Genomic DNA, 19,578 nt, shown 5'->3' with positions numbered 1-19,578 from the left:
GGATGGGGGAAGGGAGGGAGAGGAACTTTAAATGCCTTCTCCAAGCTGGCCAATGGGGCGGTGGGGGCTTCAAGAGCCGCACAATATGTGTGAAAGAGCCACATGTTTGGCCACACCTGTTGTAGTAGATGCCCAGTGCGCAGCCTTGGGAAGGGAACAACCATTTTCTCACAGCACAGTGAGCTTTCATGGCAGAGCAAGGATTCAAACTCGGGTTTTCCCAGGAGTCTAGTCAGACTCTCTGCCCATATTTTGCATGAAGGACCTTCAAGGTTATAATCAGCAACTTGAACTGGACTCTGAAACAAACCACCAGGCAAATGTAGCTGTTTTAAAATAGGCAGCTGCTCCCTGTTCCTTACAGATAAGGCTAGTTAAGGAGTTGTGCTTTATTTAGCAAGGAAAAGCAGTTGGCCTTAGCAAGTTGGCATCAAAAGTGGCACTGTCCTTTAACCCATGACCTCAGGTTCTCAGGCGATCCGGTGGCACACGGCTGAGACACGCTTGGAGTCATGCAGGGTGGGAAGTGAGCAAGGATAATAAATGGGATTTTAATTTGAAGAGGATAGGAAAGGTTTGCATTTTCCTAATAAGAATTCACTAGACCTCCCCTCTCATGGATTGCTGCCTTGTTGTGGCGAGAGGGCTTGCACGGTTCAATGAGGCTGTGGGCTATGCCATGCAGGGCCACCCAAGATGGACAGGCCACAGCTGAGAACCCAGACTAAATGTGATTCACTGGAGAAGGAAATATCAAACCACTCCAGTATCCTTGCCAAGAAAACCCCACGAACAGAAACAAAAGGCTAAAAGATATGGCGCTGGAAGATGGGCCTCTCAGGTCAGAAGGTGCCCAATATGCTACTGGGGAAGAGCGTTCAAGTAACCACAGAAAGAGTGAAGCGGCTGGGCCAAAGCTGAAAGGACGCTCAGCTGTGGATGTGTCTGATGGTGAAAGAACAGTCCGATGCTGCAAAGAACAGTCCGATGCTGCAAAGAACAACACTGCATCAGAACCTGGAATGTAAGATCTATGAATCAAGGTAAGCTAGATGTGGTCAAACAAGAGATGGCAAGACTAAACATCGACATCTTGGAATTAGTGAACTAAAATGGATGGGAATGGGTGAATTTAACTCAGAGGATCTCTACATCTATTATTGTGGCCAAGAGTCCCGAAGAAGAAATGGTGTGGCCTTTATAGTTAACAAGAGAATGAGGAAGGCCGTAATGGGATACAATCTCAAAAATGACAGAATTATCTCGGTCCGTATCCAAGGCAAACCATTCAATATCACAGTAATCCAAGTCTATGCCCCAACCATTGATGCAGAAGAGGCTGAAGTGGATCAGTTCTATGAAGATCTACAACACCTTCTAGAATTAACACCAAAAAAGATGTCCTCCTCATCATAGGGGACTGGATTGCAAAGTAGAAAGTCAAAAGGTGACTGGAACAACTGACAAGTTTGGTCTTGGAGAACAAAATGAAGCCAGGCAAAGAATTTTGTCAAGAGAACAAGCTGGTCATAGCGAACACCTTCTTCCAACAACCTAAAAGGCGACTCTACACATGGATATCACCTGATGAGCAACACAGAAATCAGATTGATTATATACTCTGCAGTCAAAGATGGAGAAGCTCCTTACAGTCAGCAAAAACAAGACCTGGAGCTGACTGCGGCTCAGATCATGAGTTGCTCATTGCAAAATTCAGGCTTAAACTGAAGAAAACTGGGGAAGCCATTAGGTCATTCAGGTCTGGCCTTGATCACATCCCTTATGAATATACAGTGGAGGTGAAGAATACATTTAAGGAACTAGAGTTGATAAACAGAGTGACTGAAGAACTATGGACGGAGGTTCATGACATTGTACAGAATACAGCAATCAGCACCATCCCAAAGAAAAAGAAATGCAAGAAAGCAAAGTGGCTGTCTGATGAGACTTTACAAATAGCTGAGGAAAGAAGGAAAGTGAAAGCCAAAGGTGAAAAGGAAAGATTCGCCCAACTGAATGCAGATTTCCAGAGAACAGCAAGGAGAGATAAGGAGACCTTCCTGAAGGAACAATGCAAAGCAATAGAGGAAAATAATAGAATGGGAAGGACAAGAGATCTATTCAAGAAAATTGGAGAAATCAAGGGAACATTTTGTGCAAAGATGACCATGATAAAGGACAAAAATGGTAGAGACCTAACAGAAGCAGAAGAGATCAGGAAGAGGTGGCAAGAATACACAGAAGGATTATACAAGAAGGATTTCAATGTCCCGGACAACCATGACAGAGAAATCGATGACTTTGAGCCAGACATCCTGGACTGTGAAGTCAAATGGACTTTAGAAAGCATTACTAACAACAAAGCGAGTGGAGATGATGGGATCCCAGTTGAGCTCTTCAGAGTCCTAAAAGATGATGCTGTTAAAGTGATGCACACATTATATCAACAAATTTGGAAAACACAACAGTGGCCACAGGATTGGAAAAGATCAGTTTATATTCCAATCTCAAAGAAGGGTAATGCCAAGGAATGTTCAAACTATCACACCATTGCACTCATTTCACATGCCAGCAAGGTCATGTTAAAGATCCTACAGGCTAGGCTTCAGCAATATGTAGATCGGGAACTACCAGAAGTTCAAGCTGGGTTTCAGAGCGGTAGAGGAACTAGAGATCAAATTGCTAACATTCGCTGGATTATGGAGAAAGCACGGGAGTATCAGAAAAACGTCTATTTCTGCTTCATTGACTATGCTTAAGCCTTTGATTGTGTGGATCACAACAAACTGTGGCAAGTCCTTAAAGAGATGGGAGTACCAGACCACCTCACATGTCTCCTGAGAAACCTGTATAAAGGTCAAGAAGCAACTGTCAGAACGGGATATGGAACAACTGATTGGTTTAGAATAGGAAAAGGAGTTCGACAAGGATGTATAGTGTCACCCTGCTTATTTAATTTATATGCAGAGTACAACATGTGGAATGCTGACCTGGATGAAGCACAAACCGGAATTAAGATTGCCGGGAAAAACATCAACAACCTCAGATATGCAGGTGACACTACTCTAATGGTAGAAAGTGAGGAGGACCTAAAGAACCTCTTGTTGAGGGTGAAAGAGGAGAGCACAAAAGTAGGCTTGAAACTCAACATCAAAAAAACTAATATCATGGTATCCAGCCCCATCACACCATGGCAAATAGAAGGGGAAGACATGGAAGTAGTGACAGACTTCACATTTCTGGGATCTAAGATCACTGCAGATGGTGACTGTAGCCATGAAATTAAAAGACATTTGCTCCTTGGGAGGCCAGCTATGATGAACCTGGGCAGTATAAAAATAAGTAGAGACATCACCCTGCCAACAAATGTCCGTATAATCAAAGCGATGGTATTCCCAGTAGTAATGTATGGCTGTGAGAGCTGGACCATAAGGAAGGCCGAGCGCAGAAGAATAGATGCTTTTGAGCTGTGGTGCTGGAGAAGAATCTTGAGAGTCCCTTGGACTGCAAGAAGATCAAATCAGTCAGTCCTAAGGGAAATCAACCCAGTCTGTTCCCTGGAAGGTCAGATGCTGAAGTTGAAACTCAAATACTTTGGCCACCATATGAGAAGGGAGCACTCCCTGGAGAAGATGCTGATGCTAGGAAAGACAGAAGGCAAAAGAAGAAGGGGACGGCAAAAGATTAGATGGCTGGACAGTGTTACTGGTGTAACAAACACGAATTTGAGCAGACTTCGGAGGATGGTGGAAGACAGGAGGGCCTGGCATGACTTTGTCCATGGGGTTGCAAAGAGTCGGACTTGACTGTGCGACTGAACAACAACAACATAAGACCTCAGTGTAAAGAAATGGGAAAGCAGAAATCCTGGACAATTACATCTGTGCAGGGGGTTTTTGTAGAAAAAGCCCAGCAGGAACTCATTTGCGTATTAGGCCACACTCCCTGCTGCCAAGCCAGCTAAAAATGCGTTCCTGCTCAAAAAAAGCCCTGGACCTGTGTATCAAAATGTGTACTTTATACCCAGTGCTGCTCCCTAATGGGTATTTGCCCAGATCCTTCATAAGGGCCATTGTTGAACATACGAACCTGACTTACACTGAATCAGGCCCTCAGTCCATCAAAGTCGGTATTGTCTACTCAGACTGGCAGCGGCTCTCCAGGGTCTCCAGCTGTTTTTCACACCTACTTACTCTTTTTAGTTGGAGATGCTGGTTATTGAACCCTGGGACCTTCTGCTTACCAAGCAGAGGCTCTATCACTGAGCCACCGTGCTTCCTTCCTTGAACCGTTCATGAAGTGGGCAGATTCAAGGTCCATTTTGTCAGATTATCAAGGCATTGGGCAGCCCTTTGCTCATTGTTACAGCAGAAGAGGAAACACACTGAATTAGACCAAAGTTCTCTTCTTGTAGATCTTCAGTGAATGAAATGTTTAATCAGCAAGTGCTGTGATTTCCGAAGAAATGTGACAAGCCGGTAATTAATGAACATTATTGCTTATCTTGTTTTGATGTGCCATTCTGTTCTTTTTGCCTGTCATCTCTGTCAAACTGGCATCTTGGGGAATACCGAAGCCTTAAATGGCAGTAGAGACACCCCAAGTGGTTCTCCAATTGTTCATTTTGTTTTATTCACTTATTCTTCTCAAGCTAGGGTTGCTAGCTTCCAGGTGGGGCCTGGAGATCTCAACTGATCTCCAAGAATTACAGGTGCTCTTCCCTGGAGAAAATGGCTGCTTTGGCGGGTGGCATTATAGCTTGCTGAGGTACCTCCTCTCCCCAAATTCCACACTCCCCAGGCCTCAACCTTAGATATCCAGGAGTCTGCCAGTCAGAGCTGTCAATTCTACTCAAGGGAGATGATTGGATGTAGAACAGTGTGGCCCAGCAGTGTAAAACAGCCAATGAAGAAGGGAGATTCAGGTGGGTAGTGGTGTTGGCCTGAAAGAGCGGAACAGAGTTTGAGTCCAGTGGCACCTTTAAGACCAACAAAGTTTAATCTTGGGTATATGCTTTCATGTGCACTCACATTTCTTCAGATACATTGAAACAGATGTCACCAACTATTACATATAGATGGGACAGGGTTGCTTGCCGGAAAGAACTAATTAGAGTTAAGATGCATGTAACTGGGTGATAAGTATAGCTAAAATTGGATTAAAGCAATTGGGAAGACCTGTGAATAGCTGCAAATTAGCATATAGTATAAAAGAGTTAACAGATGCAAGAACTGAGTGACTTAGCATGTGTAGTGAGATAAGAACCCAATATCTCTGTTAAGCCCTGGGGGTGCCATTGTCTTGAGTGTTGTAATTCAGCAATCTCCTGTTCTAGTCTGTTTCTGAAATTCCTTTGCAATAAAACAGCTACTTTGAGGTCCCCTGCTGAGTCTCCTGGGAGATTGAAATGTTTTCCTGCAGGTTTCTCAGTTTTGTGATTCTTGATATCAGATTGGTGTGTTTATCATTTGACGTAGGGTTTAATCTGTTTGTCCTATGTGGAGAACTGAAGGGCATTGTCAGCACTTTACGTCATATACAATGTTAGAAGATGATCAAGTGACGGTGCTTAAGATGGTGTAGTTGATGTTGTTAGGTCCAGTGATTGTGCTGTCCTGGTGTATGTGGCAGCAAAGCAAAGGAGTAGGGCTAGGGGTGGCTAGACTGTGGCTCAGGAGCTACATGTGGCTCTTTCACACATATTGTGCGGGTCTCAAAGCCCCCACTGCCCCATTGGCCAGCTTGGAGAAGGCATTTCTCTCTTTAAATCACTTTTCCAAGCCAGCCAGTGGCTTGGAGAATGCATTTAAAGTTAAAGTTGCTTTCTTTCCACCTCCCTCTCTCCCCTCCCTCCTCCATCCATGTCCCTCCCTCCCTCCCTCCCTTTCTTCCTCCCTCCCTTCCTTCCTTCCTTCCTTCCTTCCTTCCTTCCTTCCTTCCTTCCTTCCTTCCTTCCTTCCTTCCTTCCTTCCTTCCTTCCTTCTTTCCTTTCTTCCTCAAACATCTGATGGTTATGTCTTGCGGCTCCTGGACATCCGTTGTTTATTTTATGTGGCTCTTACGTTAAACAAGTTTGGCCACCCCTGTCCTAGGATTACACAATTAGAGAACAATGTGTACAACAAACTAAGACAAGGTACAATAAAGAAAGTGGATTACAAAATATGGGACAATGCAGTAAAAGCAGGCAGTTCCACAGTAATAATTGCAATGGACTATGGTCCTACTCCCTTACAAGGAGCCTTCCTGAGCTGTTCCATGGTACATCCAAATCAATTTTCTTGGCTCCGGGGTTGCTCTCTGCCCTTGCGTTCTGTTAGGATCCAGTGGTTTGGTTTTTAGTTGTTCAGCAGGTATGATTATACCAGCTCTTTGGGCCACTTGGGGAATACTCACATCATGATTTAATTCAGATTGATTTCTGAATTTCAAATTAATTTCTGTCATTGGATGATACTGTTACAATCAAAGTTTTAAAACATACAGTTTTTCACCTGGGCGAATTCTACAGCATCACCCCGAACATCATGGCGTGACCCCCTTTTTTTTGTTAGTAACTAGGGGCCATGGGGGGAGGAGGCCCTTTAAATCATGCAGGAGGCTGGTGATGACCCCTGCCACCCCTTCCCGCATGATTTGGAAAGGAAAGGAAAGGTCCCCTGTGCAAGCACCAGTCGTTTCTGACTCTGGAGTGACGTTGCTTTCACAACGTTTTCACAGCAGACTTTTTACAGGGTGGTTTGCCATTGCCTTCCCCAGTCTTTTACACTTTCCCCCCAGCAAGCTGGGTACTCATTTTATCGACCTCAGAAGGATGGAAGGCTGAGTCAACCTCGAGCCAGCTACCTGAAAACCCAGCTTCCACTGGGGATCGAACTCAGGTCGTGAGCAGAGCTTAGGACTGCAGTACTGCAGCTTTAACACTCTGTGCCACGGGGCTCTTACCCCACATGATTTAGACCTCACCAGTTAGGGCCCTTTAAATGGCATGGGAGGGGCAGCAACTGTGTGCTCTTCCCATGTATTTTAATTCATGCAGAAGAGAGAGGGGCAGCTCAGGGGCGAAGGCCCTCCCTTCAAATACACCTCTCGGGGGCCAGGCCCCATGGGCTCCTGGTTAGCTATGGGCCTGGCTAGAAGTGACCCTCATGCTGGCATGATGCCATCACACCCTGTTCTTTTCCCCCAGCCAGCCTCTGAAGTGCTGGTGAGGACACGGGGGAATTGCAGCGACATTTATAGTGGGAGATCTGGACTCCCTCTGTTCAGTCGACTTGGAACCTCTTCTTGTGTCAGCACACAGCTGCTTTTGAAGATATATGCAAATGCAATACAGGAAGAATAAACTTCAGTTTAGCTTTTAAAAGACTGATCAGGTCTTTTCTCAGAGATACAGACATGCAGCTGCCCTTCCCATGGAACATTTTTGCATGTACAGCAGCCTGTGCACAAACGGAGGTGCTAAAAATAAATCTAGCGGGGTGCTTGTGCTGAGTTCAAACCATTGGATCTGAACTTTCTATTCCTTGTGCACAAGGCACAGTGTGAGTTATGGAGTAGTGGTTAAGAGCGGTGGACTCTAATCTGGGTTTGATTCTTCACTCCTCTTCATGAAGCCTGCTGGGTGACCTTGGGTCAGTCACTCTCTCAGCCCCATCTGCCTGACTAGATTCCTGTTGTGGGGAGAGAAAGTGAATGCAATTGTAAGCTGCATTGAAACTCCTTCAAGTAGACAAAAGGGGGGGCATAAGAACCTTTTTTCATTCTTTTTTGCACTGGTCAGTACTGCACTGACAAGCTGGGGATTGCACTATACCTTGCCCTACAGCAGGGGTGGCCAAACTGTGGCTCGGGAGCCACATGTGGCTCTTTCACACATATTGTGTGGCTCTCAAAGCTCCCACTGCCCTGTCAGCCAGCTTGTAGAAGGCATTTCTCTTTTTAAATCACTTCTCCAAACCAAGCCAGCCAGTGGTTTGGAGAATGCATTTAAAGTTGCTTTCTTCCCCCCCCTCCCCCATCTATTTTCCTTCCTTCTCTCAAACATCTGACATTCATGTCTTGCGGCTCTCAGACATCTGATATTTATTCTATGTGGCTCTGATGTTAGGCAAGTTTGGCCACCCCTGCCCTAGAGGAATTGTGCTAAGTAGGTATGTTTTCCTTTCTTGCTTGCGTTTTGCTGGATCCAATCTCATGTTAATCATCCTGTGCACCCGTGGACATGCAATCATTTGTCTTCTGGAAGTGATATTTTAAACTGGTTACAACTGGTGGCAAACATGCTGTTAATGGAATTCATTGCCATAATAATTACTATGATATAAAGAAAGCATCAGTGGATTTATTCCAAGATGCATTATTTTGTGGCCCGTGCTTTTAACTTGGTCTTTCAGAATCTTCAGCTAGTATTTTAACAGCCAGCATAATGTAGTGGTAAAGAGCAACAAACTCTAATCTGGAGAACCGGCTCTGCACTCCTCTACGTGAAGCAAGCTTGGTGACTCCTTGGGTCAGTCACAGCTCTTTCAGAGCTCTCTCAGCCCCCCAAATAAGCCTAGCTTGCCACCTAGTGGTACATGACACTAAAAGAGCTAGAACTTTAGGCTGCCAGACAATCTTATGATCTCCTGGCTATACTACACAATGCCGTACGATAATTCATTCATTAGCTGGTATTTTTAGTGATCGAGTGATACTCGAAGATATTTCAAAGCCCAGCTATTATACTCCCAAACGAAGCTAATTTAGCTTTTTCAGTCATAATATCCAACTCCTTCCTCTCACATGCATTGCCAGGGCATTTTTTTGAGCAGGAGTGCACAGGAACGCAGTTCTGACTGGCTTGACATCAGAGGTGCGTGGCCTAATATGCAAATGTGTTCCTGCTGGGCTTTTTCTATTTTAAAGCCCCTGTGTGAAACAATGGTGATGTCAGGGGGTGTGGCCTGATATGCAAATGAGTCTCCACTGGGCTTTTTCTATGGAAAAGGCCCTGAGCATTGCAAATGACCCTGCTCAGCCGGCAGCGTCACAGATGCTGGGAGCTTGTTCTGACTAAGAAAATATATTTAGTAACTGACAGATATGAGTCAGCCTGCGGTTATGAGATCTGCAGAATCACCAGGGACTTCTTGGAAAGGTCAGTAACAAGCAGGGGCCAATGACACCTTTCACTCTTGCATGGTGAAAAGTGATTTTCTTTTTTAAAAAATTGGGCAAGAAGAGGCATTTAAAAGGAGAACACAACTGCAACTTAGTTCCTATCTTAACTATCCATGCTGTAAGGAAGCAAGCTGAATGGTTTGATGCTGAGCATAACACAAAGTTCACTGAAAGGTCAATGGCTGTGATCACACACACTAAATAATGCACTTTTGATGCCCTTTCCTACTGGATTTTGCCCGTTCCCATAGTAAAATCCAGTTGGAAAGTGCATTGAGGGTGGATTGAAAGTGCATTATTCAGTGTGTGTGATCGCAGCCGTTGTGTTAAATGACATCATAGCATCTTTCCCCCCATCCCTGGTTTTTGCACAGTTTCCGATATGGTATACAAGAGTGCTACATTTATAAGGATGTATGGACAGGATAGACAAAACCCTCCCTGTAATATGCTTATAATCCAGTGACATAAATAAATCTGAATTAAGCAATCAAGTATATTTTAGACACCGGCCACTGTCAGTCCAGGTAGAAATTCCCCAAAGAGTTGGTATAATAATGGCAGAGCCATAACTTCCTAATCATTAGGCTTAGATAGCAAATAGGTGCATTATTCAGATACCATTAGATTTGACCCTGACCTGGATAGCCCAGGCTAGCCTGATCTCACCAGATGTTGGAAGCTAAGCAGGGTTGGGCCTGGTGGGTATTTGGATGGGAGACCACTGAGGAAGTCCAGCATTGCTATGCAGAGACAATCAATGGCAAACCACCTCTGAAATGTCTCTTGCCTTGAAAACTATATTGGGTGGCCAGTGACGCTGTTGTTAGGTCTTGACGCTGACTCGGAAACTACAGCTAGTGCAGAACGCTGCTGCACGGCTGTTAATGGGGCTCCCCCGATGGAAGCACATTCAGACAGTGCTGAAAGAGCTGCACTGGCTACCTATTGTGTTCCGAGTCCGTTTCAAGGTGTTGGTATTGACCTTTAAAGCCCTTTATAGTCAGGGGCCTGTCTATCTACAGGACTGCCTTTCTTCACATGTTCCCCAGAGAGCACTGCATTCAGGGGCAAAAATCTGTTGTCCATCCCTGGACTAAAGGAGGCTAGGTTGCATTCGACGCGAGCTAGGGCCTTCTTGGTGGCAGCACCAGAATTGTGGAATACTCTCCCAGAGGCCATAAGGGCCCTGCGGGATCTTTCCACTTTCCGCAGGGCCTGTAAGACTGAACTGTTCCGACAGGTCTTTGATATCTAGCCGGGAGAGAACTGCCACCCCACATCATATAGAGTACTAGGTGATCACCGTCAGAAAAGAAGAACTCACCTATATCGTAGTGATACAGCACCACGAAATGTTTTTAAAATCTTAAATTGTAATTATGTTTTATTGGTTTTAACTTGTGAATATGAATGTTGTTAGCCGTCCTGAGTCCGCTTGGGATAGAAATTTAAAATAATAAAATTAAATTAAATAAATAAATATTCGAGTCATCTGTGGCTTGATGGCAAAAAAAGAAAGAAAAGAAATAGCTTAGATAGCAAATAGGCATATTATTTGGATAGTATTAGATAGAAAATAGATGTATTATTCCTGAACAAATTCTCTCTTGCTTCCAGAAGTCAGGAGGTTTTTTCGAGCAGGAACTCACAGAACGCAGTTCTGGCTGGCTTGGCTCCAGGGGCTGTGGCTAATATGCAAATGAGTTCCGGCTGGGCTTTTTCTACAAAACAGCCGTGTGCAAAACAGTGGTGATGTCAGGGGGTGTGGCCTAATATGCAAATGAGTTTTTATGAAGTGATGTTCCTTTGGGCAGCCAGCAGCTATTACACCTGTGATTCTAACCCATTTTCCCTTCTTCTCTCTTCCAGGGTTGCTCTCAGTGCAAACCAATGTGGAGATGGCTGTAAAGTGATACCCCTGCCGACAGCACCCTGCTTTGTGATTTAAAGGGAAGACAGCAGCACCCATTTCAGTGAGATGTTTGAGGTATAGAAGTCACATCTTATCAAGCCGCTCAAACGTTTTCCTGCTTCTTGGCGGTTTCCGTTTGAGCGGGTTTCGCGACGGAAGTCGCCGGCTCTTTTGGGTGCTCCGGCGCTTCTTGTGCGAAATCCGCGCAGATCCTCCGGTGTAAAGAGGGTGGTCGCGCCACTTGAAGGTCAGTGCGAAAACGCCCAGAGAGTTTTACTGCTCTGGGAAGCTGAACAGAGTCAGCCCTGGTTAGTACTTGGATGGGAGACCACCGGAGAAGCCCAGGGTTGCTATGCAGAGGCAGGCAATGGCCAACCTGCTCTGTTTGTCTCTTGCTTTGAAAACCTTACGAGGCCACACTGAATTGGCCGTGGCTTGCCTTTTCACTCCCTTTTGTAGACAGTTCACAGCCTCAGGTCACTGACCATTAGTTTGTTTTTCTTGGCCAGCTTTCATTCCAGTTTGTCATGGGATGACCTGAAGTTCTGTGATGTCTTTTGTCATTTAAACTGAGTAATGAAAATGATCTATGGAACTCAAGGCTCAACTGGGATATCACCAGTGTTCAGTATCTATTGAACAAAACCACAGTTCAAGGCTACTGAAACAAATCTGACCTAAATGTTCTTCTTGCTCATTTGGACTGTCCGAGAACCAGTTGTACTTGTTCAACACACATGATGTGCATCCGCAATAGCACTCAAATAGGAATGCTCAGGGCTTTTTATATAGCAGGAACTCCTTTTCATATTAGGCCCCTGATGTAGCCAATCTTCCTGGAGCTTACAGGGTTCTTCTTACAGGATCTACTGTAAACTCTTGGAGGATTGGCTACATCAGGGGCCTAATATGCAAAGGAGTTCCTGTAGGGTTGCTGAGTCCCTCCACTGCTGCAGCAGGGGACTTATTCCTCTTGCACACTTTGTATGCATGGCCCGATGACATCACCTGGAAGTGATGTCATTGCACCAGGGACATCACACCAGGGATGCTCTAGGACTTGCGCTAAAAACTCTATGGTACCATAGAGTTTTACCACAATTCCTAGAGTGTCACACCAGAAACACTCTAGGATTCACGGTAAAACTATGTGAAACAGGATGCTGGAGTTCCTGGACCATTGGTCTGATCCAACAGGGCATCTTTTATGTCCAATTTGCAGGTGCCATATGATTTGACTGAAGGAAGACATTATGGGAGGATGGCTGCTGACATACATCTTGCACAGTGTCTTCCACAAGTGGAAATGCAAGGTGGGTTGCATTCAAGTTGACTTAGCACAAGAGCTATATTATGTTTCCCTAACCTGAGCAAAAGCTCTGGTGAAAGCAGAAACATTCCGTGAGATCCAAGCCATTGAGCCTGTTATTTCCAGAGCACCTAAAGCTGGGCAGATGCTGTATAGAAAACTTAATGTGTATAATATTCAGACCAGAACATAGCATTAGCTTTTCCCTTTGTCTGCACATTCAGTCTCAGTAGCGATGCTAAGTACCATCTAATTTATGGCTAATTCATAGGGTTTTCAAGACAGGAAACAAACTTTTACATTACCTGGCACTGGATACAGCCCTGGAGACAAGGGTGCACCTTCTCATGTGGGGCAGGTCCCCTAAATCCAGAATGAGAAACACTTCCTAACAACACAAGGCAGGAAGGATTAAAAGGTTGACTCATCTGTTAGTTCTTTGTTCAAATGCTTTGTCCAAACACTGGGATCCAGACCCCTCTGCATTGGCCAGGAGGGGACCTGGAAGTGCATTTGCTTGTTCCACCAACGGCCAGGTGCAGTTGCCACAGCAACTGTTCAGCATCGTTAACTTTGCCTAGACTTATGTTTTATGTTCTTTTCATTAGTTCTAGAGCTCTGGGATTGATAGCTATTTTCCTTGTGCTCTAGCTTAATTTGTAGCAATAAAGTGTTATCTGGTTTAAGAAAGCAGACTGTGATTCGGACTCCTCCTCACATCGCCTTAGACCACTTGTTCATGCTCAGACATATGTACACATTTGTTCGCAGGGCAGGCTGAAGTAACAGGAATGCTCTGCCCTTTGCTCTTGCTCATAGACAGCCTTTACTGGAGTTCCCCAAGGCACTAGTATCGTGGGAAGCTGGATTTTAACTTGGGGTGGTGGCACAATGAAGTGTAACACATTTCACATGCCCACAAGCATGCAACACTCCTGTAAGAACACATCGACCCAGAGCATTTTTATGACAAGCACTATTAAAAATATGCAGTTCTGGGGAATCTTTCTCGCATTTTGAACACACACCGTGCTGCTTAGTTGTCTGCTGTGCTTTTGGTGCCAAAGACTTTTGGCCATGACAAAATGGCATCTGTGAAAGTAGGACATGACAGTGTGATGCATGAGCATGACTAAGATTTGTTAACAAAACTCCAGTAGTAAGAAAAAGGAGAATCCACTCTTAAGTGTGTATTTGTTCCTGAACGAGAGTGACAGACTGACAGCACAACTTCAGCAAACAAACCCATCTGCTTCTGAATCACTGCTGAGAATGCTCCCGTGCCAGTTCACAAAGCCCTTGCGAAGCACACCCTGTGTAAATCTTTGCCCAAATCAGCGCATGAGTCATAATAAATCTGTTAGTCTTTTCATACAATTTTGGTCACACCAAAACGATAATTACTGAAGTGCAAGAGAAAACACAGTTGAAGTACTCTGTTGTGCTCTTGGTGCCTCAAAGCACATGGTAACAATTTCTTCCAATGAATTTTACCAATGAGAGTTGAAAGAAATCGCTTTAGTGGAAAATGGTCTTTGGTGACGAAAGGCTGGATGAGTTTTATGTCGAGTCATTGTTATCTGTACTCAACTTTGAACAGTAAAATCCTTTGCACGTTGACTTAGATGTCAATCTTTATTCAGGGGTGTTTACTTCCAGGTAAATCTTTATACAATTGCAGTCTAAGATGGTGTAGAGAGAATTTAATTAATGGACTGTTTTTTGTGTATGTTTTTCTAAATACAGGGTGGTTTGTTAGATGGAGTATTTTGCCAGGCCATCGATCTGTATTTGTCTGCCTTTTAAGAAGATGCTTCCTTTCAATGTGGAGAATCTGTTGTGTGTGAGATAGATGTAGGCTGATAAATTGATGGACCGTCCTCTTCCGTACAAACCTACCTGTCCATTGCGGTCATCTTTGGTTGCCCTCGCCATCTGACAGCCGCTTAGACAAGTGGCAACCTGAGAAAAGGGCCTTTTCAGTCGTAGCACCAAAACTTTGGAACTCTCTCCCCAGGGAGATTTGTCTGTGTCCCTCTATTGTTATCATCTGCCTGTGGGCAAAGCCTTGTTTCATTTGGCATACCCCTAATAGCTGATTGGCTTCTTCCCTGGTTTTTGGTGTTATGTATGCTTATATGTTTTAATTGGATTACTGTATATCTGCTTTATGTGTTTTTAATGTTGAAATGTATTAATGTGTCATGTTTACTGTCTTGGAAGCAGGGCCGGGAAGAGTGCTCATAAGCAAGCGTGCGCAGCCCAGCCTGCCCCTGCTTCAAGGGGAGCCAGCTGGTCCCCTTTGAAGCAGGGGAGGGCCGGGCTAAGCGTGTGCAGACCAATGACAGTCACTTCTGGTGACGTCATCGGGCCGCACCTGCTTTTCATGCATGTGAAGTGATGCGGGGGGGGGGGGGCGGAGGAACAGGCCTCAGCCTAGGGGCGCCAGAAACCCTAGTGCCAGACCTGCTCGGAAGGTCCTGTTTGGTAGGGGAAATGGCGTAAAAATGTTTAAAATAAATACATCCAGACAAGACTGAGATGCTGTTGATCTACAAAGCCAGCAGGTCCTGAAAATGGCTGTAGCCCCCCAAAGGAGCAAGTTCACAGCTTGGGTGTGCAACTGGATGCTGACCTATGGTTGCGGGACTCAGGCACACAGCACCTTTGATCAGCATCAGCTACATTAGTTCTTTAGAAAGCATGATCTGGCCCCAGCGATCCATGTTGTTATCGTAGACAGGATAGAATACTCCCATGTGCTTTATATGTGGCTTTGAAAACTATCTGGAAAGTTTGAGGTGGCCAGTTTAGTGGCAGGGGCTGAGTACAAGGATCGCCCCATCTTTCTTCTGAAAAATCTTCATAGGATGCCTCCATTGCTGGACACAACTCAAAATACTTCTCTTTAGTCTTTAAAGCTCCACATGGGTTCTGGCCAGGGCTTTTTTTGTAGCAGGAACTCCTTTACATATTAGGCCCCACTCCCCTGATGTAGCCAATCCTCCTGAAGCTTACAGTAGACCCTGTAATAAAAGCCCTGTAAGCTCTTGGAGGATTGGCTACATCAGGGGTGTGTGGCCTAATATGCAAAGGAGTTCCTGCTACAAAAAAAGCCCTGGTTTTGGCCAAGCACACCTGAACAACCAGCTCCTCATGTACCGCACTGCCGACATTGTTGGCTTTCAGGGGGTCGCTTTACAGTGGTTTTCCTCCCTTCTCCGGGGTCGGGAGACAAAGAGGTAGCACTTGGTGAGCAGATCTCCCTGCAACACCCACCTGAATGTGGGGTGGTTTAAGGAGCTATTATCTTGCAAATGATGTTTAACATCTATATCCACCCCCTTGCCCAGATTGCCTGAGGTTTTGGACTGAATTGTGACCAATATGCAGATGACACCCAGCTCTGTTGATGGACGGCCGCTCAGACTCTGCCCCAGATCATCTGACCAGGGCTTTAGGAGCCATGGCTGGATAGTTGCTGCAAAGCTTAATCCAGCTAAAACGGAGGTCTTGTACTTGAGCCGAGGGGGGTTAGAGTTGGGCATCCAGCTTCCAACCCTAGATGGTGCATCTCTGGTGCTGGCTCAGGTGAAGAGCCTGGATGTGATACTGGATGCCTCACTTTCCATGGAGGCCCAGGTCACAGTAGTTACATGATCTGCCTTTTCTAACGCCCTACCTACCCCCCCCCCCGCCCAGGATTTAGCTATAGTGATCCATGTGTTGGTCACTTCTAGATTGGATTACTGTAACTAGCTGTATGCAGGCTTGCCCGGAAACTCCAGCTGGTGCAAAATGCATTGCCATTACAGACAAGCGTATGGCTGGCGCTATACCAACTGCACTGGCCACCAGTTGAGTACTGGATCTACTTTCAGGTTCTGGTTTTGACATTTAAAGCCTTACACAACCTGGGACCAACATACCTGCAGGACCGCCTCGCCCCATTTGTGCTCCAGAGATAGTTACAATCTGCTTCACAACACCTTTTGACTGTCCCTGGCCCAAAGAACGTCCATCTTGCCTCCACCAGGTGGTTTTTCAGCCTTGGCCCTGGCCTGGTGGAATCAGCTCCCATAGCGATCCAGGTCCTATCTGACCTACTACCATTTTGTAGGGCCTGTAAGATAGAGCTATTCCACTGGGCCTTTGGTTGAGGCAGTGGCCATCCATATTCTACCTATTTTGGCCTCCCTTGCTGTGACGTTGTCTTTATTACTGCCATCTTATTGTTATATTCTTTGAGACTATAGCTGCATTGATATGTTGAGTGTACCCAACTCGAATTGCCACCCATGTTGTACATTATTGTTTTAATGGTTTTACTATATTGTTATTTACGGTTTTAATCTGTAAGCATTGATTGTTTTAAATCATGTTGTTCTCTGTCCTGAGCCTGCTTGTGGGAAAGGCTGAAATATAAACCAACTAAAATAAATAAACACTATTAATTGATAAAATAAACCTGCTGATCCTTTCGTGCTGCACTCTCTTTAGTCCTGCCTCCAGAGGCAAAGGGAAGATGGCTGGTGACTCAAGATCATCACAGCTGTAGTGCATCGTCTTTGGAATAACCTCCCCCCTTAAGGCCCGCCTGGTGCCCACCTTGGTCTTTCTTTCAAGCTCCAAGCCAAAACTTTTATTTTCACTGAGGCTTTTAAGGAAAGCAGATTTTATGTTCTGCTTCTAGTCCCATGACTACTTTATTAATGAATAAATGACTGCTTTATTAATAAATATTTTTTGCTTGTTTTTATGCCCTAGTTTGTTTTTAATGGACCTTTTTATTAATAATTTCTGTGCTGGAGATGTAACATATACTTTTAATAGGGGTCAAATGGGTGTTCCCTGAAGATGTCGTATGCCCACTTTATAGTTTGTAGAGGGTCAAACAGGAGTAACAGGAAATGTAACATACACATTGTCCAAATAACAGGTAACACAAAGTCACAGAAGATACAACACAGAAGATACAATATTAGGAAGGGAATTGAAAACAAATCAGCCAGTATCATAATGCCTCTGTATAAATCGATGGTGCGGTCTCATTTGGAGTACTGTGTGCAGTTCTGGTCGCCGCACCTCAAAAAGGATATTATAGCATTGGAGAAAGTTCAGAAAAGGGCAACTAAAATGATTAAAGGGCTGGAACACCTTCCCTATGAAGAAAGGTTGAAACGCTTAGGGCTCTTTAGCTTGGAGAAACGTCGACTGAGGGGTGACATGATAGAAGTTTACAAGATAATGCATGGGATGGAGAAAGTAGAGAAAGAAGTACTTTTCTCCCTTTCTCACAATACAAGAACTCGTGGGCATTCGATGAAATTGCTGAGCAGACAGGTTAAAACGGATAAAAGGAAGTACTTCTTCACCCAAAGGGTGATTAACATGTGGAATTCACTGCCACAGGAGGTGGTGGCGTCCACAAGCATAGCCACCTTCAAGAAGGGGTTAGATAAAAATATGGAGCAGAGGTCCATCAGTGGCTATTAGCCACAGTGTGTGTGTGTGTGTATATATATATATATTTGGCCGCTGTGTGACACAGAATGTTGGACTGGATGGGCCATTGGCCTGATCTAACATGGCTTCTCTTATGTTCTTAACATATGTTTTCTAAATATTACCAGATAGGGTCACCGGTGAAGAAGTATATAATTTACTATTTACAAGGTCAAATGGAAATCTTTTAATTCGAAATAGTTGCTGTGGTCACTGGGGTTACATGACAACATTTGCTGAAATTTCTGAATTTGGGACTAAAGGTCATTGAGGCTATTTGAGGTCATTCTCCAAAATTTCTAATTAGTCAGAGATTACTATAGGTCACTGGGGTTACTTGAGGTCATTTGCTGAAATTTCTGATTAGCATGGGGTTACTATAGGTCACTGGGGTTACTTGAGGTCATTTGCTGAAATTTCTGATTAGCATTGGGGTCACTATAGGTCACTGGGGTTATTTGAGGTCATTTGCTGAAATTTCTGATTAGCATGGGGTTACTATAGGTCACTGGGGTTACTTGAGGTCATTTGCTGAAATTTCTTAGCATTGGGGTTACTATAGGTCACTGGGGTTACTTTAGGTCATTTGTTGAAATTTCTGATTAGCATTGGGGTTACTTTAGGTCACTGGGGTTACTTGAGGTCATTTGCTGAAATTTCTGATTAGCATTGGGGTCACTATAGGTCACTGGGGTTACTTGAGGTCATTTGCTGAATTTTCTGATTAGCATGGGGTTACTATAGGTCACTGGGGTTACTTGAGGTCATTTGCTGAAATTTCTGATTAGCATGGGGTTACTATAGGTCACTGGGGTTACTTGAGGTCATTTGCTGAAATTTCTGATTAGCATGGGGTTACTATAGGTCACTGGGGTTACTTGAGGTCATTTGCTGAAATTTCTGATTAGCATTGGGGTCACTATAGGTCACTGGGGTTACTTGAGGTCATCCACAACTTTCTAATTAGTGTTGGGGTCATTTGCCACACTTTCAGTTTAGTACTGGAATTACTGTAGATGATTGGGGCTCCAGGGGTTACTACTAGTCACTGGGGTCACTTGGCAAACTTTAGCACTGGAGTTAATGTAGCTTATTGGGCTTGTTTGAGTTTTTTTAATAATAATAATAAAAAAAAATAAAATAAAATAAAATAAAAAAATATTATTATTATTATTATTATTATTTCAACATCTCCCTGAATCAGAGATGGAAGAATGTTTAAGGAAGATGTCCACTTTCCTCAGGTATCTCTGTATGCAAACCCAAGGAGCTTCTAAACCCAGGCCTGTGGTGCAGTTTTCCTGGGTTGTTGGAACACTGCATTTCAGGCCAGTAGCCAGACAGCTCACTTAAGTCCAGTGAAAAGAGCAAAGAGTGCAGTAGCACTTTAAAAGACAAACAAAATTTGTGGCAGGGTATAAGCTTTCATGAGTCACTGCTCACTTCTTATCCCCTGCCACAAATTTTGTTAAGGTGCTACTGGATTCTTGCTCTTTTCTGCTGCTGCAGACAGACACAGTTACTTGCCTTGGTTTAAGTCGTGACGATGGCTTACCTGTCTGAGCAGTGCAACTCCTAAGGAATGAGATCAACTGCACAAGGCAGACTAAACAGGACCCCTTTCAAGTCATTACAATTGACCAGTTATTGGGAGAACACTGCACACAATACTCTGCATCATCAT

The sequence above is a fragment of the Heteronotia binoei genome, chromosome 19, assembly GCF_032191835.1.
Source record: "Heteronotia binoei isolate CCM8104 ecotype False Entrance Well chromosome 19, APGP_CSIRO_Hbin_v1, whole genome shotgun sequence".
NCBI classification, from domain to species: Eukaryota; Metazoa; Chordata; class Lepidosauria; order Squamata; family Gekkonidae; genus Heteronotia; species Heteronotia binoei.
This window is presented reverse-complemented; position numbering follows the sequence as displayed.